At 38.8% G+C, this 24,760-nt stretch overlaps 1 protein-coding gene and 1 pseudogene across 9 annotated transcripts in view; both read left to right on the forward strand.

Moving 5' to 3' along the window:
- RBMS3 (RNA binding motif single stranded interacting protein 3) overlaps positions 1–24,760 on the forward strand; it is a 1,359,637-nt gene that overhangs the window by 680,231 nt on the left and 654,646 nt on the right. The gene's annotated exons all lie outside the window — the stretch shown is intronic.
- Positions 6,008–6,169, forward strand: LOC125089317 (uncharacterized; annotated as a pseudogene).

The raw sequence follows: 24,760 nt of genomic DNA on the forward strand, positions 1-24,760 counted from the left end.
CGATAATCTTTAGCAGATCTGTAATAGCATGATGAGTTTTGTTTGGCCTCTTTCTCTGGTTTTAGTCTTTATCTGAACCTAGGAGCTTTAACTCATCTATAGTGAAAGTCTCAATCCATCCTTAGCGTGACAGGCTAAGGGATGTATAATGAAATTGCAACCATTCAGAAACCACAGAGGCGAGACATATATAAGCTATTATTCTTTGCAAAGAAAATACAAGAATCAATAAATAACTAAAATACCACAGAGATACATGAAAATAAAGGTAACTAGACAAAATAATTAAGAAATGTAACACATTATACAACGTGAAAGGGATTATATATTTGCAATCTGAAGATGTGTGGGAAGGAGTACTTCTCCCTACGGACTATAAAAGGTCAAAGAATACAGTGGTGTCACATCCCTTAAACAACATAGTTCTTCCAGAGGTAGCAGAAGAATGTTTTACTCACCTTCAGTTTTCTTCCTACAACACTACACTTGTTCCATCCACTCATGGAAAGGACAGCTTGTCTTATTACCCTCCAGTGGAAATGAGTTATGAGCTTTTTATCTGGAGTTTACAGGGCAGCTTTAACCTCTTTATAGTTGAATTTCGGTGATGAATGCAATATCTAATTTCATCTTACTTAAATTTTTTTCAAGAATTCCTTTTCCTGTTCTGATTTGTAGGTTCATACAAGATAATAATGGGAGAGATCAAATTACCCCCATGTGGGATCCTGTTAAACACTTTTCTGTTGTCCTGAATGTCTTTGGTATTAATTTCCTGTTTTTTCTTCTGTTCCTGTCAATCCAACTAGAAAAACCAGGCATTTGTGGCTTTCATAACAATTTGGTATCTTTACTATGTTGCAAAGAAAAACTTGCTTTTTATGCAGTACCCAGCTTAAAATCATCACTCATGGCTTAATTGAGTTAACTTTTTCTTAGGTTTATAAAATAGGTGGTCAGGAATCTTGTGAACTAGGAATATTGGAGCTGAATTCACTTGGGCATCAGGTGCAAGTTGAAATGACATCACATAAAGGTGCCACAGGTCCTGCCCTGAGTACTGTAAGCATTAGTAATAGAGAAAGAGACACATATACTGCATTAGAAAAGTGGATGGCCTTATGTATCAGCAGGCTGATATCTCACTTTTTTCAAAGCCCTCAAACTGCAAAGTCCTCATTGTTTTAACTCATAAATCCAAGAGCTCCTTTCCATAAAATATGTTGTCCCCTGACACTGATTAACAATTACTTCTGAGCGATTACATTTGGGTGATCAGATAGAGTTTGTGATCTGCCCAACGTCACAACCAATGTAGGCAGTCTTGGGATAACTTCTGTCTTTTGGCATTTCATTAATTCATTCACACATTTATCATTTATCTGGCGTGAACTGTGGGCTAGATAGTGTGCTACGTGCCAGGGATACAAAGTTGAGTGAGACAAGATCCCAAACCTCCAGAGGCTTATAGTAAGTAATAAATATGCAAATCAATGATTACATTACATTCTTATCAGAGCTATAATAGAAGCATGAACAGAATGCTGGGAGAGCATAAGGGCATCAAAAATCAGATTCAGGGAAAATCCCCTAGAGGAACCCATATTTAGACTGAATTTTGAAGAACAAGTGGGATTGCTAGTTCAAGAAGCAATGAGACAGCACCGTAACCTGTAAAAAGTCAAGGAGACATGAACCAGCAGCAGGTATTTGAGTCATGACAAACATTTCAGCATGACTTGAAGGGAGCTGAGGGGTAGGTGGTAGGTATGGAAGTTAAGGGTAAAGCCAGAGGCTAGATCCCAAAAGTTTGAGAAGCTAAACTGAGCATGTGACGCCATAATTTGGAACAAAGGTGTGTAGGTTATGGGAGGATTCTCCCTGCCCATCCCTAACATTCGGGCACCATGTTGACTCTGTGACACACAGTCACAAAACCCTTCTCTTGCTTCGTTGGGGGCATACCATGGAGTTTGGGCAAGATCTTCAAAGTAAAGGCAGACCTCTCTCCCTTAATGGAATTCATATACTGACTACTAAGAGAATATCTTCTTGGTCTCATTTGAGTCATGTTTCCCCTCTTGAGTTCTGGGATCCTGCTCAGCCCTGCTTACTAGTTCTTATGCTCAACTTTCCTTTGACTTATACTAGTTGCACTCTGTAAGAAAAGAGACAGAGATGCTACCAGGGAGGTAGAGGAGGTGATGACTTGGCCAGTTAACGCCCTCTCCCCATAAAACCCTGTCCGCTTCACTTCCCTGCACTAATATTCTGGCAAGCCCATGGTAAAAATAAAAAATTAAAAAAAAAAATCTGTTTTGAGATTCTCGAGCCTCAGATTTCAGGCTTTAAACCTGGTACTGACCAGAACAGTCTTAGAGATCATACTCAAGTCAGTCAGCCTTTCTGAGCTTTCTGAACTTTCTGTCCCCACTCTGTAAAAGGAAGAACCGACTTATTTCATCAAGACCTTTCCTCTAAGTCCATGGATTGTCCTTCTTCATGGGAGACCGCCAGGCATCTATCTAGATCACCTTTGCACAAGATGCTGGGTTACTTTTCGATAAGACCACAGTTGACTAGATGGGAAGGAGCAGAAGTTCTACAAAATAGGAGATTTTATAAATTGAATCTCTGAAAGGTTCAGAATGCCTGGTTTTATTTTAACTCTTAGAAACCAAACTCCTTGCAAATGGTCTCAGTGAATTTCATGGAAAAAAAAAAAAAGTTCTCTCCAAAGGTGAAAGAAGCCATTCATTGTTTAATAAACTGGATAATCTTCCTTCTTAGAAACATTCTAAGGCGTATAAATAGAGGCATTTATGCTGTCACAGAGAAAATTTTGCAGATAGACCATGCATCAGTTGGAGATGCTTAATCCCTGGAAAAAATAATCAGAGGGAATTTTATTCACTTACAGAAAAATATTTTTGAAAGAATAACATAAAATAGAAAATGAAGCAGGTTGATTTTCTATTTTATGTTAGCTACTTACTAGCAGTGTCATGGCTTTACTATTCAGGCAACTTGGAGTTGATGGAAATGCATTGGAGAAAGGATATTGTTTTTAGTTATGAATTAAGAGTTTGAATAAATGCAGTTTTTTTTTTTTTAAGGGAAAGCTCCTAAGAGATACTGAAATGCCAGATTAAAGTACTCTTTCCCAGAAAGGTGAGGCAAATAGAATGTGGCATACTGAAAAGAATAGACTTTGAAGAAAGAGAGGATAGAGTATGGATCTTGTCTCCAGTGTTTTTATTTCCAAGATCTCGGGAAAGTCTTTGAGCTTTGTCTTTTGAGCTACGGTACCAGGAAGTTTTGAGGAATCGATTGAGTTAAGATTTAAAAGACTTACCCAGTTCTGGTACCAAATGATCTTCTCTTCATGTCATGGGGAAGACTCTGAAGACAGAATTCCCTAGAGCTTTTCCTTCTTTACAACCTAAACAGCCTCCAAATACTCCCTTTGCATTAAGCATTTTACTGTATCAGACAAATGGTCCCCCAATTTTTATGATATAGTAGCCCTTTTCATTGAAATATATGACCCTCAGAACTTCCTTAGGAATTAAAAGTAATTATTTTACATTATTGTCTGGTGTATAATAAAATAAAATAACAAGAGAGATTTTTACTGTTTCCCCCTTAACAAATGATAAACCCTGTCATTTACCTCAAAGTTAAAATTTTGACAAATGTATATGGGAAAAAATATAAAAGTGTGATGATAACGTGACCACAGGAAGATTTCGAATTATGGTGCATTTTGTGTGGCTGGATTTTATAATTTTCAGAAGTTGTTTCTAAGTGGTGAAATAAGGTATGACTTCCGGGTTGTGAGCTTTCTCTACTTGTTACGTGTTGCTGGTGTGTACAGCTTTTTATCCCTTGTAAGTGAAGACGCAAATTGGAAATATGTCAACATGCATTTTTTTTCCTTCTTATGGTTGACTGTGAAATGCTAGAGTCATCTTGATGTATTATGTAAGATGAACGCAAATTGTATTGCAACATCAGTGCTCCATATGCATCCTGCCTTTTAAATAGCAGATCATCGTGGATACAAATAATCAGTTACATGACTCAAAATGAAAGCCATTTATACATTTATGAAGGTCAAAGCCACCAAGCTGGCTAGAGGTGTTCAGCTTCGGGTTACAATCCCTGGAGCCTATCATTTGTCCCTTCTCTTTTGACTGCTATGCCCCTTTACTCAGTAGTGCTTAGTGGTTCTAAGCATTTTCCTTTTAAGAAGAAAAACTGCTTAATATGTTGTTTTATTTGCATTTTATTGATGTTTAGAAATTAGACATTATAAAAGATTCCAATAGTAGCTATAATGACAAAGAGTGCCCAGGAACACATGATGAATAAGTGGACAGATAATTAAGAGTGATATCTCCAGGCATGATGGTTAGAGTTTTCTAGAATTTTCTATGGGACACTCCCCTTGTGAAGAGTTCTTTTCTCTTCTTTTCTATTTTTTCCTCCTTCCTTTCCTTTTTTTTTCCTACCTCTTTCATTTTTGGGGTCAACCAGCATTTGCTGTATTTGCACCAAGAACCAGACATCATACAAAGCACTAAGGAGATGAGAAGTTAAAAAGTTTCTAATCTAGTGAAAATGTTTTCTATTTCTTTGCTTTTAATTTACTCAGAAGTTTTTCTTTATTTACATAAGAATATATGAATTCTAACTAAGGTATAATCATTTGGATCCTTTAAAAAGCAGTAACGTGGGACGCCTGGGTGGCTCAGTTGGTTAAGCAGCTGCCTTCGGCTCAGGTCGTGATCCCAGCGTCCTGGGATCAAGTCCCACATCGGGCTCCTTGTTTGGCGGGGAGCCTGCTTCTCCCTCTGCCTCTGCCTGCCATTCTGTCTGCCTGTGCTCACTCGCTCTCCTCTCTCTCTGACAAATAAATAAAATCTTTAAAAAAAATAAATAAATAAAAAGCAGTAACGTTCTGGAACCTTTTTCACCTAATTTAAGTCTCCACATGTCATAGACATGATTAGAAAGTTAATTCTTTAACATTCGGATAGACCTGGTGAATAGAAGGAGTCCACTTTATTGAATAGAAAATCTTAGCATTGCTATTCTTGACTACAATTCTCTTAAACTACCTAGTTTAGATGAAGTTGGTTGCTGTGCTAATGATTTTTTGTATGTAGAGGACACAATGACTGCACTCCAGCTACTGGTTTTTCTATTTAAGGAAATGCGTCATGTAAGGAAACCCCACTGTATGCAAAGGATTTGTAGATAGCTCCTTGGAGTTAATTTCTGTGAGCCTTATATAAATGATTGCCATAAGCTCTTTAGCTACTTACTTTAATACAGTAGCACCCCTTTGCCATTAGATGAATAGCGTAGGGAATTTGTGGGGATGCTTAGAACTCTGGAGAAGTCCATTGTTTGAAGATTATGTTTTTGACGCTTCTTGAGGAAGTGCATATGTTGTGCCAAGAGCTGGACTTGGCATCGCCATGGAGAACACCCTATTCTAGCCTCATCCTTTGGAACTGAGGAGAAGTTGGTGCTGTTAATGTCGACGAGCAAGTCAAGAGGGAATGAGGCTTGGACAGAATGTCACTTGTAAAATCTCCATTTGCGAGGATACTGCCTTAATATCAGATGTCCTACATACATCAGTGATTGTCATGAGGATAGAAATCTCGTTTATATCCAGATTATTTTTTCTAAATAAAAATGGAGATACAGTTCAGTCTGTTTTCCTCATACAAAGTTGATTTTTGTCACAGGAGCACATAACACGGTAGAATTTATAATAATTGCAGAGTTATCTCTAATTATCAGATTAAAAAAAATAAAAACAAACCAAGAACCAAAGCTGTCCACCAGTTCATATTTTTCCTTTAATCTTTTGGATTTGGGGACAGAGCAGTGTTGGTAAGTTTCAACTTGTGACTAGGGTATGTGGAAGGTAGGAAATGCTATGATTTCAGTCTCTACCTTATTTACATTATCCTGATCTTTATGTGACCTAAACACTTCTCGGCCTTTTGGCTAAGATCAAGTGTATTAACTGATCTTTACACGACCTAAAATGCATATTTAGCTCCAGTATGTTGGGTAAAATTAACGTTCGAAAGAAACAAAAGTCAGAGGCCATTTGTAACATATCTATTGTGTTCTTGGCTCTTTTCTTCCTCCCTTCTCTTCTGAAGCATGCCCATTTTTATGTAGATAAGTTCTAGATAAAATATGTAAAAATCACCTATTTAACATCTTTTTTTAAAAGATTTTATTTATTTATTTATTTGTCAGAGAGAACGAGAGAGAGAGAGAGAGAGAGAGAGCACACAAGCAGGCAGAGTGGCAGGCAGACTCGGAGAGAGAATCAGGCTCCCTGCTGAGCAAGGAGCCTGATGTGGGACTTGATCCCAGGACCCTGGGATCACGACCTGAGCCAAAGGCAGTGGCTTAACCATCTGAGCCACCCAGGCGTCCCTATTTAATATCTTTTAATAATCATTCACACCCTTTTTTATCATTTCCCCCATGACTTGCATTTAAGCACAGCAACAATTTCAGGTATGAAAGAAGTTTTTTCAGACATTATGCAGTTGTAGGCATTTTTGGAAAACACTAGTGAAGACAGTGAACAGACACACCCAGTCACGTATTACCCTTGTTTAAACAGGGCTCTGAAATGGGGCCTGTTTCCTTGGATTCGCCCATTCCACGTGGGAATAAATTCACTGCAAGATAAATCACTACCTTTCACAAGATTCAGAGGTTTTTCTTTCTTAATTTTTGTTTTTATTTTTAACTCTGGACTTTATTAAGAGGACAAAAAAGCTCAGTAGAGTGGGAATAACATAGATTTTACTATGTGGTGGACTTAAGTGCACATTAGAAGTAAGTCATGAACACTGACTTCAACCTTTCATTTTCCTCAGGAGGGATCCAGTTGGAACCATCAGTCACTGTGGCAGAGCAGGGAGGCACAGCATTCTGGTCTGGTCTGGATTCTTCTTTCCTTCTTGGATCCCTTGTCTGTCCCTTTCAATTTGCAGGGCTCTTCTAAGCTTCTTATAGTTAAGGCCTTATAACTATTTATAGATGATGCGCGGTTTTGACTGATAAGGCGTTTCCCTCAAGCATCAGGTCTTTATACATAGTTGGTTCTTTTTCAAAATGTGTGGCTTCCCTCTGTGACTCACTTGCCAGATAACCTGGAATGGCCATGTCCTGGGCTCTGTTCAGAGATGTCTGCCTCTGTGTGCTGTATTTTTAGCCTCGAAATTTCTCTCTCCTGTGTCACTGTAGTGGGTAGGATTATTTGGACAGGAAGAGTCACTTCCTTGTTATGTTCTGCCAGCATTGATAAAGCTCCCTGCGATTCCCACGTGCCCTCTCCTGACGCCCTCCACCCCTGACCTACAGTTTAATCACTTACCTCACACCATCTCCCAGAGGTCAAGAGCTTTTCCCTCTCAATTTTTTTCTCCTTTTCTTTTCCTCATTTCGCATTCCTTCCTTCTTTTCCCCTGTCCTAGTCTGCCTGCCTTTATTCCATTATTTCCTTCTTTTTCTTTCCTTTTTTAAAAAATCGGTTATTATTTTTCTTCTACTTTCATTTCTTTTCTGTTATGAAAACTGGACCTCAAGTTATGAGGATGTATGCCACACCTCTAGATCCCTTGCACACAGGTGAAAGGACATGTGCCCATAATTATGGATTACAACATTGCTTTTAATAACAGCATTTTGTGAACAACTCAAACATTCATCGTAGGGGCATGTTGAATAAACTATGGCCTGTCCGTATAATGGAACACTGTGCGGCTATAGACAATAATTGGGAAGCATTCTATGTATTAATTTGGTAACATCTCCAAGACATTTTGTTAGGTGGAGAAAAGCAAAGTGTAGAACAATTTGTACTTTATATTTCCTTTTGTGGAAAAAAAAAAAAGTGGTGTTTGTATGGAGGGGGGTGAATAAGATTCTATTTTTTTGCTTGTTTATTGAAACTAGTAAACACACAAAGAAATTTGTATAGGAGACACAGGAAGGTGCTCATGGGTGTCAGGGGGTGGGTGAGCTGAGGAGCAGTAAGAAGAGATTTCACTGCCATTCCTTTTTGTATTTATTTAAAAAACATGTTAATGTATTACCCAAAAAGTTAAATATAATAATATCATCGTCAAAAGTCAAAGTAAGGGGCACCTGGGTGGCTCAGTGGGTTAAAACCTCTGCCTTCGGCTCAGGTCATGATCTCAGGGTCCTGGGATTGAGCCCCGCATCGGGCTCTCTGCTCAGCGGGGAACCTGCTTCTCCCTCTCTCTCTCTGCCTGCTGCTCTGCCTACTTGTGATCTCTATCAAATAAATAAATAAAATCTTAAAAAAAAAAGTCAAAGTAAGATTCAGGTGAAAGAAAACTACTGACACATTAAGTGTTAAAAAAAAAGTACAAAGAATTCACACAACTGGGTATATTGGTCCAAATCATGGGTGTCCTTCTCACATATCAGTTGCTTATGGTTTGAACTACATAAAATTATCATTATCATTATCATGAACATAACAACAACAAAACCCTTGAATATTGGCAATTGCATATATTTTAATAGAATGTTTACCTTAATTAAGGTATCAAAACTCCATTACCAGTTTGCCTGAGCTCTTATGTCCTTAAAGTATTATTACATTTCTCTTCTGCACTCTTGAAACCTGTGGAGTTTGCTTTTATTCATTTAACTGGGCCACCTGGGTAGTACTATGAGGTGTGACAGTTATATTTCTGAATTACCTTTCCATCCAAACTTCATTAGCTTTGCAACAGCTGTAGATTAAGCCTTCATAATGTACTACTGGGATTATAGTATTCTTCTGAGAAGTCTCTCTGAATTCCAGACTTTCCTTTTGGGTCTAACATCCTCATTGACACCAAATTTATCTTTCTACAAGGCAGTTTGGATCATGTTACTCCTGAGTGAATTCATCCTGTATTAGCCAGGGTTCTCCAGAGAAGCAGAACCAATTAGCACCAAAGAACCACTATTCATCACTTCAGAGTGCTTTTTATATATTTATTTTTTGTTGTTGATATTCAGATATTTTTCCTTTTTTAATTATTTTTTATTATGTTATGCTAGTCATCATACAGTATGTCATTAATTTTTGATGCAATGTTCCATATTCATTGTTCACATGTAATAACCAGTGCTCCATGCTATCTGTGCCCTCTTTAATACCCATCACTGGGGTCACTCATTCCCCAGCCCTCTCCCCTCTGAAACCCTCAGTTTGATTCCCAGAGTCCATTGTCATGGTTCATCTTCCCCTCTGATTCCCCACTCCTTCATTTTTCCCTTCCTTCTCTTCATGTCCTCCATGCTATTCCTTATGCTCCACAAGTGAGTGAAACCATATGATAATTGATTCTCTCTGCTTGACTTATTTCACTCAGCATAATCTCCTCCAGTCCCATCCATGTTGATGCAAAGGTTGGGTATTCATCCTTTCTGATGGCTGAGTAATATTCCATTGTGTTTATGAACCAACAACATCTTCTTTATCCATTCATCTGTTAAAGGACATCTCGGCTCTTTCCAGAGTTTGGCGACTCTGGCCATGGCTGCTGTGAACATTGAGGTGCATATGGCCCTTCTTTTCACTACATCTGTATCTTTGGGGTAAATACTCAGTAGTCCAATTGCCGGGTCATAGGGAGTGCTTTTTAGAGGATAAGAGAATGCAATGTCAGTCCCTGCATCTTAGTTGTCAGGTGTTTTCCTTCTTCCTTTATCAATAAATGATTATTCATGACCAAAGAAGAAAAGAAAATGGCATCATTTAGCAGTGTGCTAACTTAATGGGGCCTAGTCTGGTTTAGTCTCTCATAACATCAGTGTGTCTTGCTAATGGCTCCATGCAGTGTAACGCCCTTCAACTCTTTTCAGAGTTCCCCTCCAAGCAAACAATATAGCACATTCACATGGTTTCGCCATACTATAAAATCTTTGATTATTGTCTGTTAGACTTAAAAAATGAGCAAATTTTCCATTGAAATGAGGAGTATGTAACAGTGGGCATGACTGAAGGTTGAAATGAAAAGTCTTTAAGAACGATGAAGTGGTGATTATTTGTTAGAAGTGCTAGGTGTCTGTTCATCATAAATGTGTACAAGCTGAAATGAAAAAATTACACTTACAAGGTTAAACAAATGTATAGATAGTATTACACGATTCCTTTTAAGTTCCACCATTCCCTACCACCCAATTCTTCATCCCAGAATTAGCGTTGATCTGTTGCTTTCCACAGATCACATAACCACAGTTAATGACTTAAGAACTCTGGAATATGTCCTTATTTCTTCCAGCCTCTAGATTAAGTTTGTTGGCAGCCCCATGGCCTCAAAAGTACTGTCTTCTTTCCTCACTACGTGAGCTTCTGTTTGTCGTTCTCATCTCAGTTCAGTCCTCCATTCTTCATACAAGCCTTCCCTGACCTCCTTGCCTGGGTCAGATGCTCCTGAGTAGATGCTCAAAGCACTGCTTCCTTGTCACAATACAGGATTATTTGATTAGTCTTCATTCCTCACTAATACAAAAGTCCCACTTTCAAGCTGAGGATAGTCTTCAATTCACTACTATATCATTAGTTCCTGATATAGTATTTTGCAGATAACAGACACTGAGTAAATGTTTTTTAAAAATCTAAGACCATTCAGATCTCAAAATACTCATTTTTGGCTAAAGTTTAGCATTCTGGGTACCTTTATTAAATGTATACTAGGTTTGTGATTTTATCAATTTTCTGAAATTCAAATCAGTATTATTACATTATTCTGAAAAGTAAATTATTCACTGCCAGTATATAGGTAACATAGGTGTTTTTGGTTTCTAATTCCACAACATATTATATATATGTATTTTCTGTTTATAATTCAATTAAAACTTCTCCAGGTTTTTGAAGAGAACCCTTTCTGGTTTCAGGACCGTGAAACCACATCTTCATGAACCATGTACAAGGGCAAGCATATGGGCTTTAAGATGTATATACAATTCTCCAGAGCTCATGGTATAATTAAAATTTGGAAGGGCAGGTGGTTAAGAGGTCCCAGTAATTTATGGTGTTGCTCTAATATCAGAATCTAAAATTTGAAAATCATGGCAAATTCTAGAGTCAATATGTGACCCATGTCTATGCAGTGAAAGCCACAAATTAGTTCCCCAGCAAGAGGGTTTATTAAAGGACTTAGAATTAAATGAAAAGAAAAAAAAAGAAACCAAAAGAAATAATGTATTAAGAATTGATTCATAAAATAGTATCATATAAAACTGGGCAAGGTTTAGAGAAATCTCTTACCTCTGCCCTGCATATCTCCAGAGGCCACTGGACTGTGTTGACTAGACAGATTTATCATTGTCTCCATTCACTAATTCAAAGAAAATCAAGTGTTTCTGTGTGCCGTTCCTTGAGCAGGCATAAGGCCTCATGAACCACAGATCCAGCATCTCACTGATGAGCTGGTCCTCTACTCTGTCATGGAAATGTTAAAAATTTTGTTCTGATCTAAAGAAACCATGATTGGATCTGGAAAATCGGAACTCCTTGTCACATTCCCAGGATGCTTTAAAAGTGTATTCGTTCCTCCGACTTCTAGAATGACCCACCCTGTGTAGCTATTCTGATATTTCTGAAACTCACATCATCCTCGATGACGTCTCTAGACACAACCATCGGAGCAGAACAGGCATTCAGCACTCACCATCTCCACACCATACACATCAAGCAGTGTGTGAACCATCGCAACACGTATGACTGTTGCTTATTTGGGTCCAGTATAGCTGACGTTCAAGTACACCGCTGTGTGGTATTTTGGTCCCTATTTCTCTACTGGACAAATCTGCCTTCCTGGATTCTTATTGTCCTGTTTTCAGAGTGGGCATTTGTTTACAGGTGCTAGTGTGGTTTATAATTCCAGTGACGGCTGTCACTCAACCACCCCTGTACTGGATACATTTTGGAATAAGTAATACTTAATAACTAATATTTTAAGCTAAACTGCTCTAGCTAATATATGAAATCATTTGGGCTGGAAGGGTCCTACAGTGAAGCACAGAGTGCGTCCCCTGTTCTAGAATAGTGGGATGGATTTTTATTGTCTATAAAATCCATTCTGGGTGGGTATCTATTCTCAGTCTTCATTATCTCCAGTGATAGCAATTCCACACCCTCCCTTGGCAGCCTTCCCTATTGCTGAACTAGCCTTGCTTATTAATCCTATAATAATAATACCTTATGTTCTCTAAATATTGAAGCAGTGCCTAAGTTCCCCCTGCTAACTCATTCTTCCGTGCCCACCCCGTGAAATGCTTCTAGAGGAGGAATAATTAGGTAAGCACACAGCACCAAATGATGTGTTGCGCAGCCTTGTCCTGAGGCATTCCGCAAGGGGCTTGTTAGGATGGACGTTGTCAGTCCATAGAAAATTAAGCTATTAAATCTGCAGCACCGGGGTGGTGATTGAATTGCTTGTGCCACTGGGATGAAATTGCTTTGCAGACATATGAATTTCACAGCCAGTAGTGTTCTTCCCTTCCTACGTGCTCTAATTTTAGCATTAGATGAATGCACTGATTTGGGGACTGTCTTGGCATGTTTTTGCGAGTATGGGGACAAGGGCATTGGCAGGATCTGTCCTAGGAGAGTGTGGTCCAAGAATTGACCTCCCTGCAAAATAGGGGTATGGCAGTTAGGTAAGGAACATCCTCGCCTGCTTTTCATCAATCTGTGCGACCCATTGTTGGCACTGTTACCTCCTTGACTTTCTTTGACCATTTCTGAGCTTGCACTCCCAGCCTCTGGATGCTCTGCATGTGCTGGCGAAGAACTTGGGACTTTCTTCAGAGGATTGTTCTTGGGCTGCTGGAGTGCTGAGGTGCCGAAGAGTTCATGCCTACTCTGGTGTGTAGCAAAGCCCAGCTCCTTTGCCTTAGGTTGGGATAAACTCTGACATGCAACTTGCAGCCTGTAGTTCCCCAGTGGGATCAAACTGAAGCTACCCTCTGTAGCATTCCACTAGAAAAACTACTCTTGCCTGGCTTTTTCCCCATTCCTGTTATGCTCCTCCTGCCCCCTGCCCCAGACAAAGTCCTTACCAGTTTATACCGGGAATACTTCTTTAATAAATCTTACCCATCCTCATCTCGGATTTCGTTTGTAGGGAACCAAACTCAAGAGTCCTTGTTCTGTGATCTACCTCGAAAGTGGCCGTCAGACTTCTCAGCCTCATGTGGTTAACTGACCTGATTTCCATAGAACTTTACCCATGAGGAACATCTGAACTGCCCTTCAAATCACAAGTTTTGTTCCAAAATTGAAAAGGTCTTTTCCATAGTATTGATTTGAGTCATTTGAAATGGCAAAGCTTACCTGGTAGTCAAACCCCAAATGGTTCCTGTGTGTGTGTGTGTGTGTGTGTGTACCTCAAGTGCTGTATCTCTCCTGTGTTCCTTCTGAAATCAGCTTGTTCATCCATTAGAGCTTCTGCTGTGTATTGCCTCTTTCCTTCAGTTACAGAATATGTCTGCCTCTCAAACTGGACTGTGAATTCTTGGGGAATACCTGGTTATCAGAACCCCTGCCAAGCATCTTGTACTGTGTCTTCTTCTCCAGAGCTGTCCAATGGTTGCTTGCTGCCTTGTAACTGATAAAAGGACTTAAGTACATCTATGTTTGTGGTAAAGTACTTATGGTCATCCGGCTTTGATCAGTCACTTTTGTTTCACTTTATTCAACTCAGCTCCTAAAACACTATCTGATTTCTCTCTTTTAGGTTTAATAATTTTTTAAAAGATTTTATTTATTTATTTGACAGAGAGAAAGAGCGCCATCAGAGGGAGCGGGAAAGGGAGAAGCAGACTCCCCATGGAGCAGGGAGCCCAATGCAGGGCTCCATCCCAAGACCCTGGGATCATGACCCGAGCCAAAGTTAAGGCCCAGTTAACCAACTGAGCCACCCAGGGGCCCCAAGTTCAATAAATTTTTTATTCCATATCAGTAAATATCAGAATAAGCAAAGACCAATGTCAAGGTAGAAAGGAAATGATATATTTGGGGACAAAACAAGAACCAGTTATGAGCATTCAACTGCTTTTGCTCTTTCCCTTCGGTCTTTATCCACAAACAGAACGTGTTTTCTAGTCTGTTCTGCGTGTGTATTTCTCAAATACTTAGGAACATTTCTCAAATACTTAGGAACATTAATTGAGAAACATACTTTATTTTAAAAGTGAGTATCTTTCCAAGAATGAAAGCTGACCTGAATGTAATGTCTAATTAGCTCAGGGGCACCAAGGAAAACTTGCCTGGTCATGAATGTTCCAACACTGATTGTGATGGCAGTGCCTTCTTCAGTTCTAAATGCTTTAAACGAGTATCTGAAACATCCAGTTACATGTTCTCTTTGTACATTCACCCTGCACACAGTTGGTGTGCCATAAATGTTTTTTCCAATTAATATTGAATAAATAAAACAAGGATGAGACAGATCTGGTACCCTATTTCTTGTGAGTACAAAAACATATTTTCCAAATACATCATTGATAGCACTAAAAAAATAAATAATGATGTTGTTTTTATGTTGCACATTCTTGCAACCATTAGCAGGCTGACTTTGAAATGAGAACTCAAAGTATAATTAAATAATGACATTGTTCTAGGATGACCTCATGCCCTTGTAGACTAGCATATGATTTTGCCTACTATTATTTTCCCAACTACTCTCTAAAACATGGAAAATTTTCAGTAACAGAAAATAGATATTTAAACATTTTAGTAATAGGAGAACCTAACTTTTTACTGAATGACCATATACTTTTTCTTTTTCCCCATTTGGTTGTTATCCTCTTAAATTAGTATATGTGGGAGTGCCTGGGTGGCTCAGTCAGTTAAACATCCATCTCTTAATCTTGGGTCAGGCCATATTCTCAACATTGGGGGATAGAGCCCCATGTCAGGCTCCGTGCTCAGCCTGGAATCTGCTTGAAATTCTCTTTCCCTCTTCCCCTCCCTCTGCTCATGCATGAGGGCTCTCTCTCTCTCAACAGAAATAAATAAATTCTTTAGAAAAATTTGTTTATGTGTGTGAGGATATAATGTATGTGTATAGTAATGTTTGCATATACTATGTTTGTATCTGAGAGAAAGGAAGGAAAATAGTCTGGGGAACTCCCAAACTGTTACTTAGTGTATCTTTAAGTCAGTTGTTTGCCACTGTTATGGAATGACACTATCTGATAGATGATTTCCTTTATTCTTATGACTGAAGGGGAGATAGTCAGTGGCCATTGGCATCCAGGACTCTCTTGGGTTTTTTTTGCCCAATTAGGAAACAGTTGCAATAGAGCACAGTAACGTTGAGTGCAGGGTAAGTGACTTAAAGAAGTCATGGGGCTCCATAGAAAATATACATTTAAAAAAATTACGCTCCATGCACTCACACACTCATTCTTCTCTAACTCTAGACCATTTTGGAGGAAGGGCAATCAAAACAAAACAAAACTACTTTCAGTCTATTGGAAAACTTAACTCTTAAATTTGTAATGAAGCTACACTTAAGGCAATTTAGCAATAGTCCTTGTTAGCAAAATTCCCTGTTGGCACTTTTCCCTCTAAATGGGGTGCGTGACTCTTGAAATACTCAACACAGAGTGAGGCATATGCCTAAGTCATGTTCCCATCGCATAGTCGTTGATAAGAACAGAGTGGCGCAGTTGCCTTTGTTATTTTGGTATAACTAGACTATGATCTTTGATATAGCTGACAGATCTTCATAGGCTAGTCTGACAATCCTGTTTAGTTTTCTTTTATGTGAGGAAAACCACCCCCAATTCAGTGGAGCAAGGAAATAGGATGAAAGGGCAGTCAAGAGCTTAGTGCTTCATCAGGAAGACCTGGATTTATATCTAGCCCCATGACCTTGAGCCAGTTGGACACTTCTGTGTCTTATTTTCTTCATCTGTGCAATGGGACTATATTACAGCGTTATTTTAAGAATGAAAATTAAAACAGTTTTGTCAAAAATGCTGAACACAGTACCCGACATCTAGCATGTGCTCCTTCCCAGTGTCCTCATTAATAATACGGAGTAGAGTCTTTGTTTCATATCCTTTTGTTTTTATTAGAATGATTATGATCCAAGCTTTTCACAATTCCTGTTTGCAATGCAAATATAATTTAGTGGTTCTCATTCATTCCATGATTGAAAGTAATGATGTCTTCAAGTGCATGAGAAAATTAGGAGGCTGGTCTGCTTGGAATTATTTTCTATTCCTAATTTTGATTAAATATTTTCTTAAAGTAATCTTTTGCATTATTTAGCAGTTTGTTTCCATCCATCATACAAAAAAGTTTGTAAGGACACTCTTGTCTCTATATTTTTTAAGAAAGAAAAAGCGGTCTGTTTTTATATCCACAGTAATAGTGTCTTGCTTTTGTTGTTTTCTGCAGCTGTGAGGTAGCAGATGATAAATCAAAAACTAATATTTCCAACTATCTTAAAAAATAAAAGTCTCTGACAGACTAAATATGGGCTAAATGAGGCTTATGGATGATTTGTTCTAATTAGATATAAGGTAAATGCTCCTGCAATTGTGACTTTTATTAAAGTCTGAATGTGGTTATTCAAGCTTTCCCGCATTGCCCTTTTAAAAAATCATTTGAAAATATTTTGGGTCTGCTGTCGCTGAGACAATATGGCTTGGCAGTATATTGGTAACTTAATAAGCTCACCACATTTGTCATGCAGAAACTGTTCTTTATATGCAAAGCTGTCAGACAGATTGAGTATATAATTCTTCTTCGCATGAAATAATATGATAAAACTCCAGTATCAAATTGAATGCTGTACTAGCGTTTGGAATCTTTCATGCATAGGTTGGAATTGTTTTACAATGGAAGTATTGTTTGATGACAAATACTCTTTTTGTAGCATTCATCAGTTACGTTTTAATAGCAAGCATTATCCTCCTGACTGAAGGTCTGCCTTTTCTGCTGTTAACAAACTGGAAAATAAATCTCCTTCTCAGTTATGTTTGACATTTTTTTAATGGTTAACTGCTACCATTGGACTACTTGATCAGTGTCCTAGGTGCCTCCGTTCGTCCCACAAAAGCCGAACATACCTGACTTCGTGTTTTGTGATAAAGCAAAAGATATTTACCTCCTCCCTGGTTTGGATTTAATCTCCAGTGATAATGCTAATATAATATTTTAAGTCTCAGCCCACCACAAACGAGAATCGCATGTGGTATGGACCCATGTAATGCATGTTGGCACGAGCAGGGGAGAATCAGCAGTTCTTGTGGCCAGAGCCCCTGTAGCAAATTCTAGAAGGTCTGGCTTTTGCATTTTGTTCGGTGGTGGACATCCTCAAAAAAACTGGCCCACCCATGTTAGTTTCAAAGGGGCTAAAAGGGAAAGAAATGGCTACAAATATGCACACAGCAAATGTGCTTAAAGCAGCTCTTTGCCAAGCAAGTTCCTGTTACAGCGTGGCCCCGTGCCAAAGCTCTTCCAAGCACTCCGCTGCTACTTAATGTATTTGGTATGTGGGAGAAACTCGTAACTCTGGGACTGCCCATTCATTGTACAACGTCTGTCACGTCTGAAGTGTGAGCATTCCAAAGTCAAAGCCTCCCAGCCACCCAACTCAGAGCTCCACACAGAGATGCTTTTTCATGGCGAAGGTTTAAATGCAGTAAAAAGAGACCAAAAAGTACATTGGTGAAATTTGTGAAGACCTGTCCCCCCTTCCCTTCTCGCCTTCCCTCTCCCTCTTCCCCCCCTCCCTCCATTCCTTCCTAAGTTTCCTTTTTCCCTCTCTCTTCCTCACCACCTCTCTCTTCCTCACCCCCTCTCTCCCTCCTCCTGCCTCTCCCTACCCCTCTCCTCTCCTTCCTAGCAACTCCTCCCTCCCTTCCTCCTGGCCTCCCCCTGCCTTCTCTTTGATTTTGTTTTTTATTCTGTTTTATTTTTGAAGGGAGCTTTGTTCTAAATGTATTAAAAATTATTATAAAATATTCATGGAGGTTCTTAGGCCTGGGCCCGGGTAACCTTGATTTTTCAGCTGATCAGACTTTCTGGTTTTTCTTAACAAAGGAAAACCAGATCTTTTGCATCCCATAACTTCATAGTGAAGCCTCCATCTGGAATGAATTCGGAGTCTTTAACAAATATGTGTTCTCTATTCAAAAACCATCTAAAAATAGTGCTCAAACAAGTAAAAAAAATATTTTGACATTTTCTTCATGTTTTGTGTGGTAAGCACAGTTTGAAACAAGCTTTCTGTTAATTGTCTCAGGCTTAAGAGTCGATATGCTTTTGGGTGCGTGTACAGTCTGTTCTGCTCAAGGATGCTTTCCGGTCCAAAATATAAAATAGCACTTGTGTTTGTTAGCAAGGCACCACACTTAACAAAAGTCAACCTTCACTTAAAACTCTGAGACATAAGTAAGTATCCAAATGAGATGAGCCATCGTGGTCTGCTGATGCACACCAATACTGATTTTTCTTACGTAGTTTTACATGAAGAAAGGCACGGCCAGCCTGTGAGGTGGCGTTTGCAGCCCAAAGGACAAATCATCCTGGATGGACGGGACTTCAGAATTGGACCAGAGGACTGCCTTCTAGGAAGGCTGAGCCTGTCTAAGAAACATAACCACTCTTATAATTTATTAATCTCCTGCCATGCGTTGGACATCACGGAAGTGAGTTTATATACATCTTCCCATTCAATCCTAAAAGAAAATTATTAGTTTTAATCTTATAATCCTAAAGAAAATTATTAGTCCCTCTATGATGAGGAAACTGAAGCTCAGTTCATGTCCAAACTGTAGCAGATTGCTAAAGGTAAGCTCAGATCAGTACTAGAGGGCTGGTAAACCTGAGCAAAGATACTCAAAGCCAGGACTGATGCTGTCTACTCTGCCTTTGTGTTCACACTCAGGAGAGGAAGAAGTGGCACGATCGCAATCCTTTTGGCCAGATCCAGGTTTAAATTATTAGAAAGAAATTAGGATCAGATACCATGTACCTTCTTCCTTTCCTGGCCTTCTAACACTGTTTGATGGGTTAAAACATAGCTTTGGAAAATCTGAAACTGTGTTTTTGAAAAGTGCTATCATTATAATTTTATTGTGACGTGTTTACAATTCTAAAGTGGATGGACATTTACAGAGATGGTTACAACTTAATGAGAACATTGCTATCACAGTATTAACTTCTAGCAATCCAACCTACAGTCCTACGCATAGCTGACAAAAAATGCGGAAAAATTCTCCCAGCCAATGGAAACTATTTTTCCTATTAGAGAAACGGTCACCGTGTGGCCTAAGTGATCCATGGTCTTAGGAATATGCTAGAGAAAATTATGGCATAGATTTCTACGTGTTCTGATGTTAGATGCAGCTGCACAGAACCAAGTGCTGATGTAATGGTGAAACTACCTTACAATCCTAAGGCACAAATGCAAAGAAACCTCCCAATACCACTAATCTCTACAGCACCTAGTGTTCCCAGGATCATAGCTAAGGGACATTTTTTGCAAGGTTGATATTTTCTAAGGTACATTTATGGTATAAAATAGCATCTAATCATTGTGTTTTAGGAAAGAACTAGCTATTTGAAAAACGAACAAGTCCACTGACTACCAGATAACCTAGATTGGAACAGTACACACGGAAGGAACTCAAGTCTTTTGTTTTGGCCTCCCCCTTTGTGAGATGAGGAAACTGAGTCCCCACACTATACAGTAACAGGCCCAAGACCTAAGGAAAGATAAAGATGGAAGGAGCTGGAAACAAACCAAGCAAAAAACACTTGCTTTGGTCTGTGCTCTAACCTCTGACCAGTGTTGGGTCTTCTTTAAGCATTTTTGAATAAGCTTCACATCTGTTTTGTCTTTGGTTTGCATTCCTTCTTATGTGCCAGATAAAATATGGAATATCAATCCAGCATCTTAAATATCATAAATTAGTCTTAGGATACATTCTATACCTCACCTGCGAATTATATAAGAGTAAATAAAATGGTTCATACTTTACAGATTGATGTCAACTGAGGCACAGAAAAAGAGTCATTGGCTTGTTGTCAGCCTAACGCTATGTCCTCAGTGCTCTGTAGAATAGACTCTCTCCGAGAAAGGTTTAGAGAAGTGGTTCTTGGGGAATAATACTTGGACCAGTAGGTTCAGAATTATGAGGGAACTTGTTCGAAAAGCAAATTCTCAGACTCCTCCTTGGATCTACAGAATCAGAAACTCTGTGGGTGGGGACTGGCAACCTGTATTTTTTTTTTTTTTTTGCAACCTGTATTTTTAAAGCCCACAAGCTAATTCTGATGTACATTAATACTTAAAAGTTGCTGGTCTATTTATGTGGATTATACTGGTGCAATATACAGCCTGCCTTCCTCCCTTCCTCCCTTCCCTCCTTCCTTCCTCCATCCTTCCCTCCCTCTTTTCTTTCCTTCCTTCCTCCCTACTACATATGTACCTTAGATTTGCAGAGTTAATGCCTTTTAAGTATATAGTTAATAAATAACCACTATATCAGCCGTGAGTCTGCACTTCCAGTAGTTCAGAGCCAACGTTGTCACCCCTTTGTGGATCAGTAGACTAGCATCATCAATTCTGATGCGACTTTTGGAGGGTGTTTCCCTTGCTCATTTCCATCGCTTGCCTCCCCTGTTTGTCTCTGTCACACTTATTACTAATTCGCGTCCTTGCTGGCATGCCCCACTGAGAGGTCAGCCCTTGTAGGCTTGATGGCTCCTCGCAATCCTTTCACTCTTGCTGTTCTCTCACTGCCTATGATCCCTCCCAAGCGGGAGTGTGGTTGGGATGAGTTAGTTGCGGAGGCCTGCTTTCTCTAGACCCCTGCCATAATTCTTCTGGAGAGAAGTAGGGAGATACCGTTTCTCAAGCTCTAGAGCTAAAGTCCCTTTTTACCAACACCAAATTCATGTCATTATCCTTGTCTGGCTGAAGAAAGACTAAGACAAATGGCATTTGCAAATGGAAAAATCTTGGGGGCAAGGGCTTTGGAGTGTGCCTAATAAGAGACCACTTCTCTCTGTCAGTGTTTCCTGTGTGATGTGAGTGCCTGGAAGTGGTTGTAGGTCCTCACAGATGCAGAATTTCTGATCTCAGTTTCTGATCTCTGGTTGTCCAAAAATGGCTGGAGAGCACTGTGTTGCAGAGTCATTAATCATGATTATTAAGCAATAGGAGAGGAGAGAGCTTCATGGCTGTTATTTAACTCTTAGCAGCCCTATGAAATAGGCCTTAAGTAAACGGTATATATAAATTTTTTTTTTCTTTTTTAGAATAGGGTAATGTTTTCAGGAAAGTCACATCTTTCTGGTGGTGTTGTGGGGGTGGGGGCAGTGGTATTAAATGAACAGTTGCCTCCCAACTGCAGTTCCAAGAATTCTAGCAAGAGCCTCTATCTAAGATAATACGTTCCTGACAAATCAGAGATGCCAGAAATTCCTCTTACAGAGAGGGAGAAAAAAAATGAATAAATTAGAGGAAGACCTAAAGTAAAAATGTCATGTGAAGAGTGTTGATTTAGAATCCCAAAATAGAGGGCACTTGGGTGGCTCAGTCCTTAAGGATCTGCCTTAGGTTCAGGTCATGATCCCAGGGTCCTGGGATCGAGCCCTGCATTGGACTACCTGCTCAGTGGGAAGCCTGCCTCTCCCTCTCCCTCTCCCCCAGCTGGTGTTCCCTCTCTTGCTGTGTCTCTCTCTGTCAAATAAATAAATAAAATCTTAAAAAAAAAATCACAAAATAGTACAGAGCTCTGAATTCAGATGATGCTCTGGGGAGGAAAGGGCACATCTCATTGCAGGAAAGAAGAAAATTAGAGCACCCACAAAGATGACCACCAAGGCAAGAGATGGTGCAGAAAGATGAGATAGAGCTGGAAATAAACATTATATCTTGCATTTTTTGCTAAGGACTAGTCTACTGACAGATTCCTTCTGTCAAAGCAACATTCTCCAAGTGCTGAGCCTGACCCTCAACCATATGTAGGGGCAGATTTAACCAAGTTTGTCTGTCTTCCTCCAGGACTGGCTACATAATTTGAAGGTGCAATGAAAAATGATAATGTGAGAACTCTTGATGAAAAATTGCTAAAAATTTCTAGACGGCAGAAGCAGACAATGAAACCAAATGTGGCATTGTTCTAAGGAAGCCTTGTGCCCAAGCCTCAAGCCCATGAAGACTGTCTTCCCTTCACCAATTTTTCCAAAATATCCCCCCCCCCTTTTTTCCCACTGCTGTGCAGCACCACTGGAGTGCTGTCTTATGACAGAATGAGATTTTGTTAAAGTGTTTTTTCAACATCATGTGTTAAAATTCTCTCTCGACTTAAACAGCAGTTTTGAGAATGGAGGGACTATCTTCTCTCATGGCCACATCAAATGAAAGTTGAATGTATCTCAAAATCTGCCTCTTCCTCATATTCTTTAGAGCATTAATTCCAAGCTTGTATTAGTGAGATTTGGCAAAATGCCAATTCTTTTCTTCTGTTCAAAAGTCAAGTGTCCTAGAAGAGAGAGGTATCTTTTGTCCAAATCCATCCTATCAAAGGCAAAGCTTGTCTTATCACAAAATCTCTTGACACTGGTTCACTTTTTAGGAGATGGTCAAATATCTCCATTTCCTCCATGTGCTCTATTTTGCTTTGCTTTGTTTTTTGGTTTAACAAGATAATTGTATCAGTGTTTCAGCAGCATAACAGAAATAATAGCAAATAAAGAACATTTTGTGTTTTTGATCATCTCATGTATTTCTTTTTAAGAAATAGAATAAGACAAGTCCTTTTTGAATAGATAAAAAGCTATCTTTCTTTGATGCTTTCTAATCATATTTTTTGTATTTAATCATAATCTTCTATGTCTTATTAGTTTACCAACTGTGAGATATCATTGTTATAAGCACCATGCTACCCTTTCAGTGAGCTAACCACTGACAATAATACTTTTGGCTCATTAGAGGGAAATAAATAAATAGTGCTTTTATACACAGGCATGTATAAAGTAAATAAGCTGTAAAATACTTCATTTATGATATATGTAATTAAGTTTAGAACTACTAAGTTCATAAAAGTGATATTAAGAAATGCCAAAGAATTCAAAATATTTCGTATGTTCTCTCATTTAGTTTTCAACAGTTCTTTGAAGTAGATATGATTATCCTTTTTACAAAGAAAGAGATCCAAGGAAATTGTGTTGCCCATTTTCACTCATTGGTGTTTGAATGCAGGTCTATATTAATTCTAAAATCCATACTCTATTACCATATCATCCTACGTCTCAAGTAAAACATTTTTACTTTTTTCCTAAGTATTTCTATTCTATTATCCTTCTTTATCCCGTCTTTTGTGTTTAGTAAGCCATGCAATAAACATCCAGTTTGACCAAGTTCAGGGAAGTGAGGTGACTTGTCCAAGCTTGCTCTGTTCTTCAGGAGACTAGAACGTTGCAGAAATGATCCCAGCTTTGTTATGGCCCTGGACCATGCAAGCTCTGCTTAGCTTCCCCTCCTGTTACTAACTAGCAGAATACCTTCATCTTAAGTAGTTTATAATTCTGCATGGGTCTCTACCTATTTAATGTTTATAGAATTATTATTTTCCAACTCCCATCATCTAAAATAATTATTACCCTCAAACAAGGAAGGAAACTGTAGCCACTTCCATTCTGAGAATGTAGAACTCAGTTCTTCATTTTAGGGACCATGCCAAACGCTGCTAATTGGATTTCATTTAATTGGATTAAAACCAAAGAGACACCCCCCCCACTTTTGTCTGTGTAACTTCACCCTTCTTGTTTAGTCTTCATAAAACATCATGTATTTGGTAAGATAACATTTTGGGGACTATAACTGGGGTAGCTGGTGGCTCTCAAGAAGTCTGAAAGTAATAATAATTTCTGGTATAATAGGGAGATACATTCTCACAGCAATAAATTGAGAAGAGACTATACTGAATTCTGAGTCATTTCTAAGAATGGAGGCTACAAATGTGTACAGAAAACAGATAGTTGGCTTCTTTGCCAGCTGACTTAGTGGCATATCCATGAGGATTTGAGACTTAGTTCTCTCTACTACTCATAAGTATAGTAAGAAGCCAACCATTATAAAGCAACTTTGGAAGCAATTTCCAATGGATGGAAAGTGGTGAATCTTTTGTTGGTGTTAGTATGTTTTTAGATGGTTTATTTTTGGATTTGGAATATACCAAAAAAATTAATTTCCTTGTTCTTTACCCACTGTTTTCCATTAATCTGTGTTTCTGTCCCATTTCTATTTGAAAGCTAGGAATCACTGGGGGGAAAAAAAGTATCTTTTAAAGTAAATCTTCAAAAATCACAGTAAAATAAGCAGCTAACTTATTTATATTAGAAACACACAATGGATTGCTTAGCTGTATGCCTGGGATATTACCAAGTTTGTGAGGAATCCATTTCCATAATTGTCAAAAATATGATAACCTTGAACCTTATGTTTTACTCCTATTTTGACCAATTGTATAGTTAAGTGTATGTTAAAATTTATAAATTGTGATTTAATCCGGCAGTTTGCACACATTGTAGAAATAGTTTATACATTTGAGGAAGAGTTGGAGAAGGTCCCCTTAAGCCCTTTTTCACTATAAAATTCTAATGTAATAAGCCTAGGTTTGTAAGATAAAAAAGTGTGTAAAAACCAGC

The sequence above is a fragment of the Lutra lutra genome, chromosome 1 (genome assembly GCF_902655055.1).
Source record: "Lutra lutra chromosome 1, mLutLut1.2, whole genome shotgun sequence".
In the NCBI taxonomy this organism is placed as follows: Eukaryota; Metazoa; Chordata; class Mammalia; order Carnivora; family Mustelidae; genus Lutra; species Lutra lutra.